General features: G+C 35.1%; 1 protein-coding gene across 1 annotated transcript in view; it reads left to right on the top strand.

Moving 5' to 3' along the window:
- Window positions 1-4740: 4740 nt before the first annotated feature.
- LOC112051316 (octopamine receptor beta-2R-like) overlaps window positions 4741-9896 on the top strand; it is a 187327-nt gene continuing 182171 nt past the window's right edge. The window contains exon 1 of the mRNA XM_052888987.1: window positions 4741-4949. The gene's annotated coding sequence lies outside the window, so the exon portion shown is untranslated. The remainder of the gene's footprint in view (window positions 4950-9896) is intronic.

The following is a 9896-nucleotide window of genomic DNA, read 5'->3' as shown; positions in this document are numbered from 1 at the left end:
AAAAACATTAAAAAAAATACAAACGTCACGCTTGACAACCGCATATACAAACTTTTTTCATAATTTGTATTTCAAAATTTAACACTAACAATCACATAATTTAATATAATAATCAATAATTACCAATAAACACTCCATCTTATTTATTTAGTTTTTGTGAACAGTTTTAAAATATTTAAAAACTTAAGACGCCATTTTTCTTTAATATTATTGAAAATTACTGATGCGACGGTTCGTGTCATACTGACTCGAGAATGTATTACTTTTGAATTTTGTATTTGGAGCGGCTACGACACCGTCGTACGCGAACAAATCAAACAGTTTTGCTTTAGTTCTCATTTTTATTCTGTTGTTTTTCATTATTTCTTTCATACTCTAAAAACCTGTCCATACACCTCCTATTTTTCTAACAATTTATTTTCTTGTTGATTCTTCCATTGTCATTGTTTGTCCTAGATATACATACTCTATTGTAGTATAATTGCTGGATATATTTATTTTATTCTATTTTAGTCGCAGGGATTCGCTGGATACAGGCTGTTCTTTTCGTCCAAAATTCCTCAGTGCCTGAAGACGAAAGTCTTCGAACAGTGCGTGTTGCCAGTGATGACATACGGATCCGAAACTTGGTCGCTAACTATGGGCCTTATTAGAAGGCTCAAAATCACTCAGTGGGCGATGGAGCGATCTATGCTTGGAATTTCTCTGCGTGATCGAATCAAAAATGTGGAGATCCGCAGACGAACCAAAGTCACCGACATAGCTCAGCGAGTCGTGAAGCTGAAGTGGCAATGGGCAGGCCACATAGTTCGAAGAGCCGATGGACGTTGGGGTCCCAAGGTGTTGGAATGGCGACCCCGCACCGGAAAGCGCAGTGTTGGTCGACCCCCCACAAGGTGGACCGAGGACATCAAGCGGATTGCAGGAAACCGCTGGATGCTGGCGGCTCGAGATCGTTATGCTTGGAGGTCCATGCAAGAGGCCTATGTCCAGCAGTGGACGTCCATCGGCTGAAAATGATGAATGATGAGGCGGCTCAGGATCGTGATGTTTGGAAGTCCCTACAAATGCCCATGTCCTGCAGTGGACGTCCATTGGCTGATATGATGATGATGATGAATGTCTCGAGCCTTGAAATCTGCTGCCTTCCACCACAGCTTAATTGGCTACCGTATTTACCTGTGGTAGGAGTACTGACAAATTTTTAAATAATCAAAAACAAATCTATACTACTGTTTTAAAGCTGAAGATTTTGTTTGTGTGTTTGATTGAACGCGCTAATGCAGGAACTTCTGCTCCGATTTGAAAAATTCTTTCAGTGTTAGATAGCCGATTTATCGAGGAAGGCTATAGGCTATATATTATACTCGTATTCTTACGGGAACGGGAACCACACGGGTGAAACCGCGCGGCGTCAGCTAGTGAATTATATATCTGACTATCGCATATTCTTAATCCAAAAACTGAAACTGCACAAATAAAATGAATAAAAATTCAATACACACGTTTTATTATATTGAATGTTCAATAAAAGTAATTGCAAAATCATTTTTCGCCGTATGTTTGTGTCGAAAGTAATTAAGAGATTCAATAAAAGTCCTCTGATTGGATACAGTCGTATTTGCTTTCTGGCTAAAGGGATTGCTTTATGTACTTTATTCTCCTTTTTTAGGGTTCCGTACGTTAAACAGTCACTTATTTTAATGGATCGATTTATCGTCCGTTAGTATATTTGTCTGTCAAGAACGTGTGAAGGTATCAAGTTGTAATTTCATCATCATCATCATGACAGCCGATGGAAGTTCACTGCACATATGCCTTTTTTGGGGACTTCCAAACATCAGCGAATCCCTGCGACTCGCTTGATGTCGTCAGTCCACCTGGTGGGGTTCGACCATCACTGCGCTTTATAGTGCGGGGTCGCCATTCCAGCACCTTGGGACCCCAACGTCCATCGGCTCTTCGAACTATGTGCCACTTCAGGTTCGTGACACGTTGAGCTATGTCGGTTCTTTGGTTCTTCTGCGGATCACCTCATTTCTGATTCGATCACGCAGAGATACTCCTAGCACAGCTCGATCCATCGCTCGCTGTGTGAGTCTGAGCCTTCTTATGAGGCCCAAGGAAGAAAAAGACCAAAGAAGAGATGGTTGGAGTACGTCTGCCTATCAGTTAGTCAAGACTTGACATACGGTAAAGTGTGGAGGTATCAAGTTGAACTTTAAATAATGTTTTTTATTTTATTGAATAAAAGTTATGAAGAAAGAAGACAAATCATAGGGTATGCAGTACTTTAATGCATGTATGAAGTGCACTCCACTAGTAGGAAAGCCAATGAAGAGATGAGATGTGTGTGAAAGAAGACATATGTGTTAAAGGAGTTAGTGAGAAGTTGATATTGACATGATGCGAATGGCAAAGGATGACATATTGTGTGCGACCCCACTTAAGTGGGATAGGGACAAGATAACTTTCCCTATCATAAATCCATAGAGTAGGCAAACAAATGGATAACTTTATGCCAGAAAGCACTAACTGATAGGTATTTAAAAAATTACGAAAGGGACTCGCACATAAAAGCGTTCATGTGCGAATCGGACTCGCCCATGAAGGGTTCCGTAGCAGCAAGTAACAGAAACTTCTTGCTCATTAATTACATATACACATTATATATATACATATTACTTATTATAAAAAAAAACTACTTACAAGATCTCGTTCAAACTAATTTCCGGCGGAACTTTGCATAATAATGTAAATGTATCATATATTTATTTTATTCGTTATTATTTTTTGTAAACACATCAATTCAATTTCTAATAATGTTAGCGATAAATCACTTTTCAAAATTAAAACAAAATCACCGTTTGCTTTTCATTAAGTACACATAATCGTCGTTTAATAATTCAAATTCACAGAAAATAAACTAAATCATCGAATCCTTTCCATCCGGTCTATTTAAATGTTCAAATAAAATTCAAATATTCTTTGCTCTCAAATCTATTGGGAGCTCTTAGGGTCCTATTCCATTATTATTTTATAATTGGAAATGCCGACGTTCTTAGGTATTACAATGGTTGGATAAAATACGATTTTATTAACAAAAAATTCATTTTAGCTAGTACATATTTTTTGTTGCAAACTATTAACCCATCCCGATTTTGGGTAACTATTTAAATATATTGATATAATGTGGTTTAAACATGTACCTAATGTTTCATTTAATTTAGCAACTGCAGTGCGAATTTCACGTCCGTCCCATGTTTATCTATTTAATAATTTCTTTGATTTTTGTAGAACTAAAATCTAAAAATTTAATCACTAAAATCGTTATTAAAAATGGGGTCATTAACAACCCATAATTCCACTCAATGCACGAGTCTCCTCTCAGAAAGACAGAGGTTACGCTCCACCACGCTGGCCCAAAGTGCATCGGCAGACTTCACACATAGAGAATTAAGAAAATACTTTGATAGGCAGGTTTCCTCACGATGTCTTTTCTTCACCGTTTGAGACACGTGATATTTAATTACCTAGGGGGAGGGGTAAGATGATGAAAAATACTTTACTACCTATTGCTAATAGTGCTAATAACAACCAAACATACAAAAATAAAAATATCGTGCCTTTTAGAGAATTTTATATTTTAGTTTATTTATAAACCTCGCAAATAAAACTGACGAGAATATCTATTATTCCCTTGGGTTCCAAATAATCATTTCACATTTTTAAACAGCTTTTTAGGGTTTTCTTGATACCGAACTCTTTAAAGAATAACCCCATTTAACTAAGTAGCTATTTAAGTATATAATATACAACGGATCGCCGTCCTACTTCAAGACCCAAGAGGGACGTAAAATATCAAAACAGCACCCTTGGGAGCGACATCGCCGAGACTGTCTCGTGATTTACAAAACAAAAGAAATGGAAAACGAAGCAAAATGTCGGCTTTTAAATAAACATTTGATCGCTAATCGTGTTTTGATGGAGAAATAACAGTATGCTAGTGAGAAATAACGTTATTATGGGTTCAGTTAACCTTCAATGTTTTATTGTGTGTGTAAGTGGAATATTAAATTTTTTATACTAATCGTCGTTTTTCGTCATCAACCCATATTCGGCTCACTGCTGAGTCTCCTCTCAAAATGAGAGGGGTTAGGCCAATAATCCACCAATGCGGATTGGCAGACTTCACACACGCAGAGAATTAAGATAATTCTCTGGTATGCAGGTTTCCTCACGATGTTTTCCTTCACCGATTCAGACACGTGATATTTAATTACTTAAAATGCACACAACTGAATAGTTGGAGGTGCATGCCCCGGACCGGATTCGAACCCACACCCTCCGGAATCGGAGGAAGAGGTCATATCCACTGGGCTAACACGGCATGATATCATATTTATCATTGCATTGTCAAATATCACTAAAGATATAATGTACCCAAATATACCAAATTTGAGTATATTTTTTACTTTAGCTAAAGCCAAATATACATTATTGTAAAAATAAACAATATTACGTTAGCTTAAACGTCAATTTGGCTTTACTAGTTTAATAAAAATCGCGTTCTAAAAGCACTGTCCAATAAAACCTTCGCAAAGGCTACCAATGACCATCAATTTCGGAACGTCGGGACGTAGTAAAGCAAAAAAAAAAAATCGCGCGTTTCCTTCACCATTTCCCGCGTTTTCCCACATAGCTCCGACTTCCCAGGCCAGTCGTCTCCGCGCTGCCGCGTAGTGCGCACGTACTGCGTCGCCGTCGAAAATAATGAAGGCGTAAAAATTTGTCGCGACAGACAACTATTTTTGTCGTCCGATCCAAAGCATTCAGTGGATTATGAATTAATGGTGACAGTGGGGAATTTCGTCGAATGTTCTAGTGTTTTGTGTTAGTGCTAACCAGAGGGGATAATTTATATGTGATCGTATTTATCCTGCAGTCAAGTAAGTTTTAAAAGCATTTTATTCAGTTTCAGCTTCTAATAAATTAATTTATTGTGTGAGAATGTCTCCGAGATTGAAATATATGTGTAATTTGAAACCATTTTTTTTATAAATGTATTTTAGTTTTCAACCTGCGTAGAGAAAATGGTTGCCTACACGTACATTATTGCATTTGCATTATATATACTATTACAAGTTAAAAGATATAAATAAATTTTATTTGTAATGTAGAATTGGATACCTAATACGTCTAAATAATAAATATCATATCCATAAAAATTATAAATGAAATGTACTTACTGACAGTCTTAAGATAATTTATTTACTAAAGATTTCATTGATTTTCATTTTATTCATTATATCTAAAATTTTAATACTTGTCTTTATGTCTCTAAGTTGACGCCTTGTCTAAAAACCGTTTACTGTGATATTCTTATTACGAAAATTACGTTTTTAACACCTAAATACGAATAACAGGCCCCTAAATGTCTCCTAAATGAATATTTATTTCTTTGGTAATCATTTCATGAACCATATCACAGTTGGCAACGTCTTAGAAGACAAGAAAAGGATCCTACATTCGATTTCCAGCATGAGTGAAATTAGTATATTTATACTAACCTGGTGGTAAATTTCAGCCGTGACTAGTATATTTATTAATTTATTTAGTGCTGTCAAAAATATAACTATAGCCTTTCTTGATAAGTACTGTTTTAGAAATGAAGGTAGAAAACGCATTTCATAACTTATTTATTTTAAATTATGTATGGTTTGTTTATAAAATGTTATAATAAAATAATGTTTATTTATGGTTTAAGTATATTCATTGTATATTCATTTTACATGTACCGCAAAACGATTTTATAAAGCAGTTAGTCTCATGTTGTATCTACCGCGTAGAAGCCTGTCATGGGTATACCTATGTAGTTTTGTACCTACGTACAGTAAATAAACCACACTGATTTCAATTCCGAGCGTAATCATCTTAGTTCATCGCTACTTAACCCATAAAGGCTACAATGGTCTATCTTGTATACCATTATAACTATAATGGGTGAAAATACATCCGGTTTTAATTATTTTAATAAATTATGTAAATAAACATATTTTTATTTTTTTTATTACATGTATTATATTATTATAGTATTATATTTATTGTATTGGTTTTGGTTTTTTGATAGAATACACAAAATATCAAGGCTCGTAATATTACGTAAATATCGTAATATTACGTAATAAGTGTAATCGCAGACAAACGTTCTATTGTTATTGAAAAATATTCATTTCTTCTTAAAATCTTGCTCCTTACTCTACAATATATCCCAGTACTCGGAAATCTTAAGTAAAGCAGTAGATCAATAAAGATATTTTGTTTCTTTCTTCTTTCTAGATATATCAAAGTGTATAAGCCATATTTTTTTTTGATATTTTAAGTTGTTTCGGCAACGATGCATTAAGTAAATCTATGTATCGAGATTTGTGAAATTCTTCACTAGCAACATGTCAAGAAATGACTTAATTATTGACTTTTCAAAAGTCAATAATTCAGTGTCGATTCTCATGTTAGTCACTCTACCACCGGTTCAAAGGAATATTCTTCCCTGAAGCGTCTGCAATATACACAGCGGGTAATCTTTTAAGGATCGGTATACAAAGTCTATGGAATATAGAGGTGGTTATGGAGCAAAATATGGAGCAGGACTGGTAGCTTTTATGAATCTTTCTCATTAATCTATTCTCAGAAGCAAGAGAAAAACTAATGATAAAAAACACACATACAACCAATCGTAGAACTTTTTTGGAAGTCGGTGAATAATATGACTATTTCCATGATAATCCTACTAATATTGTAAACGCGAAAGTTTGTATGGATGTTTGAATGTATGTTTGTATATTTTGTTATTCTTTAACGCTGCTACTACTGAAATTTGGAATGGGAATAGATTTTACTCTGGATTAACAAATAGGCTACTTTTTATCCCGAAAAAATCCATGGTTTCCGAGATTTGCGAAAACTGATGATTTTGATGATATAAATGTTTGTTACTCTTTCACGCCTCGACTATTGAACAGAATTAGCTGAAATTTGGTATTGAGATATATTATAGCCTGGATTAACACATAGGCTACTTTTTATCCCGGAAAAATACATGGTTCCCGTGAGATTTGTAAAAAACTGAATTCCACGCGGACGAAGTCGCGAGCGTGCGCTAAAAATATAAATTATAACAAAAAGCGGCCTTCATAAAGATTTAAGCCTCTTGTTAAACAAAATTTGAGGGTATAAAGGTTTGCGGCTAAAAATTGTTGTGACACTTAATTTTAAAACTTTACGTTCAATGGACTTAAGAATAAAGGTCACTTTTAATGTTCAGGTACTTATTATAATACTTTTAAATTTGAAAATTTGTTTGTAAAGGTGCTAAGGGTGGTTTAATAATGTGGTTTATTAAAGTGCCACACCCTTTTCAGGTTAACGCGTATCAGGGAAAATAAAGCTCAATACTGAATAACGTATAAAATTCGGATAACTCACAGATTTTGTACTAATACTTACATGAAACCTTAAACTAAATCAAAATGAAACGGAATAAAAAAACATTTAAGAAGGTACTTATTAGAAATGTAAAACATTTTCAGTTAAAATATTTTTAAGTTAATTTAACTCAAAAATGTTTGTTTCAGGATTTTGAATCAAGATATTTGATATCTCTATCTAAAGTTGCTATATATTTTGAGCAATTTAGGAGTCTAAAACCCTAGATAATTTTGAAGATCGGTTTGAAGGCAGAAACAAAATTAATTTTAGTAACCTCTTTGGCATAGCAAACCAATCCGATATACGATGTAATTTTTCACTTTTTAGAATACTTAATGCATGTTTAAAGTCAGTTAATTTTTTTTGCTAAAAACATTTTATAGTTCATAGCAAACTAGCGGACGCCCGCGACTTCGCGGGAACCATGCATTTTTCCTAAAAGTCTATGTGTTAATCCAGGCTATAATATATCTCAATACCAAATTTCAGCTAATTCGATTTAGTAGTCGAGGCGTGAAAGTGTAACAAACATTCATTTCATCAAAATCATCAGTTTTCGCAAATCTCGGAAAACCATGGATTATTTCGGGATGTAGCCTACGTGTTGAGTAAAATCTATTTCCACTCCAAATTTCAGCCAAATCGCTTCAGTAGTAGCGGCGTTAAAGAGTAACAAATATCCAAACATCCATACAAACTTTCGCGTTTATAATATTAGTAGGAAGTTGAAAAGTTGCCTTTTAACTTGCCTTTTACGTATGCAAACTTCTGCGTAGGTTTTTTACCAATGCACACGTTATGGTAAAGGCAAACCAGGCAAACCTTTCATAATTCGTATTGTTTGCCAATGATATTGAATTTAAAATGCAAAGTTTGTTAAGGACCCTTTTTTATAGCGCCATTAAAAATAATTTCCAATCCAGTGAGTCATTAAAGCCCGCTTGAGTCTCCGTGAAACGGCGTTATTTTAGATTTTCTATCTGATTAATTCGTTCGAATTTAAACGACGTCGCCTCTAAAGCTTTGACAAAAAAAAATCAATTGAGAGGCAATTTGATTTTCTTTTCGAATGCAATTAAAATGATAAACACGCGGCGCGGTATCATGACCGTTTTGACGTTTGTAATAGTCATGTCTGTGGTTTTGTTAAAATTAAAGACTACGGTTGAAAACAATATTTTTATACATTAATTGTAATTTATTGTGCATAATGTCGTGAAAAATTGTAATTTATATAAAATATAATTTAAAGACATAATTATACCTACAACTTACCTTCAATTTTAATGGCAGCTTCCTGGTACCAGTAGGGATTCCCGATTAGTATACGGTATATATAGTATATTTGATTTAGCTCTTTTCTATCGAAAATCTTCATCAGTTTATGATGTTGGACACGATCAAACGCTTTTTCGAAGTTTACACACAGCTTAGACTTTTTTTTTATTATTTACAAGTTAGCCCTTGACTACAATCTCACCTGATGGTAAGTGTTGATGCAATCTAAGATGGAAGCGGGCTAACTTGTTAGGAGGAGGATGAAAATCCCCTTTCGGTTTCTACACGTCATCGTACCGCAACGCTAAATCGCTTGGCGGTACGTCTCTTTCAGTAGGGTGGAAACTAGCCACGGCCGAAGCTTCCCAACAGTCTAGACAGACAATTAAGATAATCTCAATCGGCCCAGCCGGGGATCGAACCCAGGACCTCCGTCTTGTAAATCCGCCACGCATACCACTGCGCCACGGAGGCCGTCAAAATTAATTATAAAAGACCAGGGCATTTTTCTACACATGACCGCCAAACTTCAGTTTGGCACCCGCCTTATGATGATGATAAATCTTTCTATAGTGTATATCTACTTATACGTGAAATTTTATATAGCAAATTCTTTTTTTTTTTCATAACTAGCAGACCTAACTTTATTAAATGCAATCGTCATGAAACCAAGCATGTATTTCGTTTCAGTATTAATTGTTCACTTTACCTATGAACAAACACAAACAAATTATATCTCTTCACTTTCCTACGGTAGGCAGAGGCTATGTGCTTCCATGTGCTACGATTCTTGCATTTTCCATTTTCATCAATCCTTCCATACAAGTTCGTCGGGTTAGTGTACTATTTACCTGACCTTTATTAAGAATGTCCTGGCTATGGTCCAGGAACGTTTGCCTTGGCCTTTTCCTTCCAATATTTGCATTCACCCTCTTCTTATAAGTGAAATATATATAGTCTCCTTTCATTCATCCTCACTACGCGCCCAAACCATGCAAACATCTCGATTTTAGTCACTACTTTTAAAAAGGAGCGTGGTAGGTTATACGCTCCATAGCCTCTAACCAATTACCTTCTAAAGGACCTGCCTCGCTAGAAGTTACCCCTCTGACAAAAGCATATGATCATGA

This window comes from Bicyclus anynana, chromosome 24 (genome assembly GCF_947172395.1).
Source record: "Bicyclus anynana chromosome 24, ilBicAnyn1.1, whole genome shotgun sequence".
In the NCBI taxonomy this organism is placed as follows: domain Eukaryota; kingdom Metazoa; phylum Arthropoda; class Insecta; order Lepidoptera; family Nymphalidae; genus Bicyclus; species Bicyclus anynana.
The sequence above is the reverse complement of the archived record's forward strand: the minus strand, read 5'-3'. Positions and strand labels throughout refer to the sequence as shown.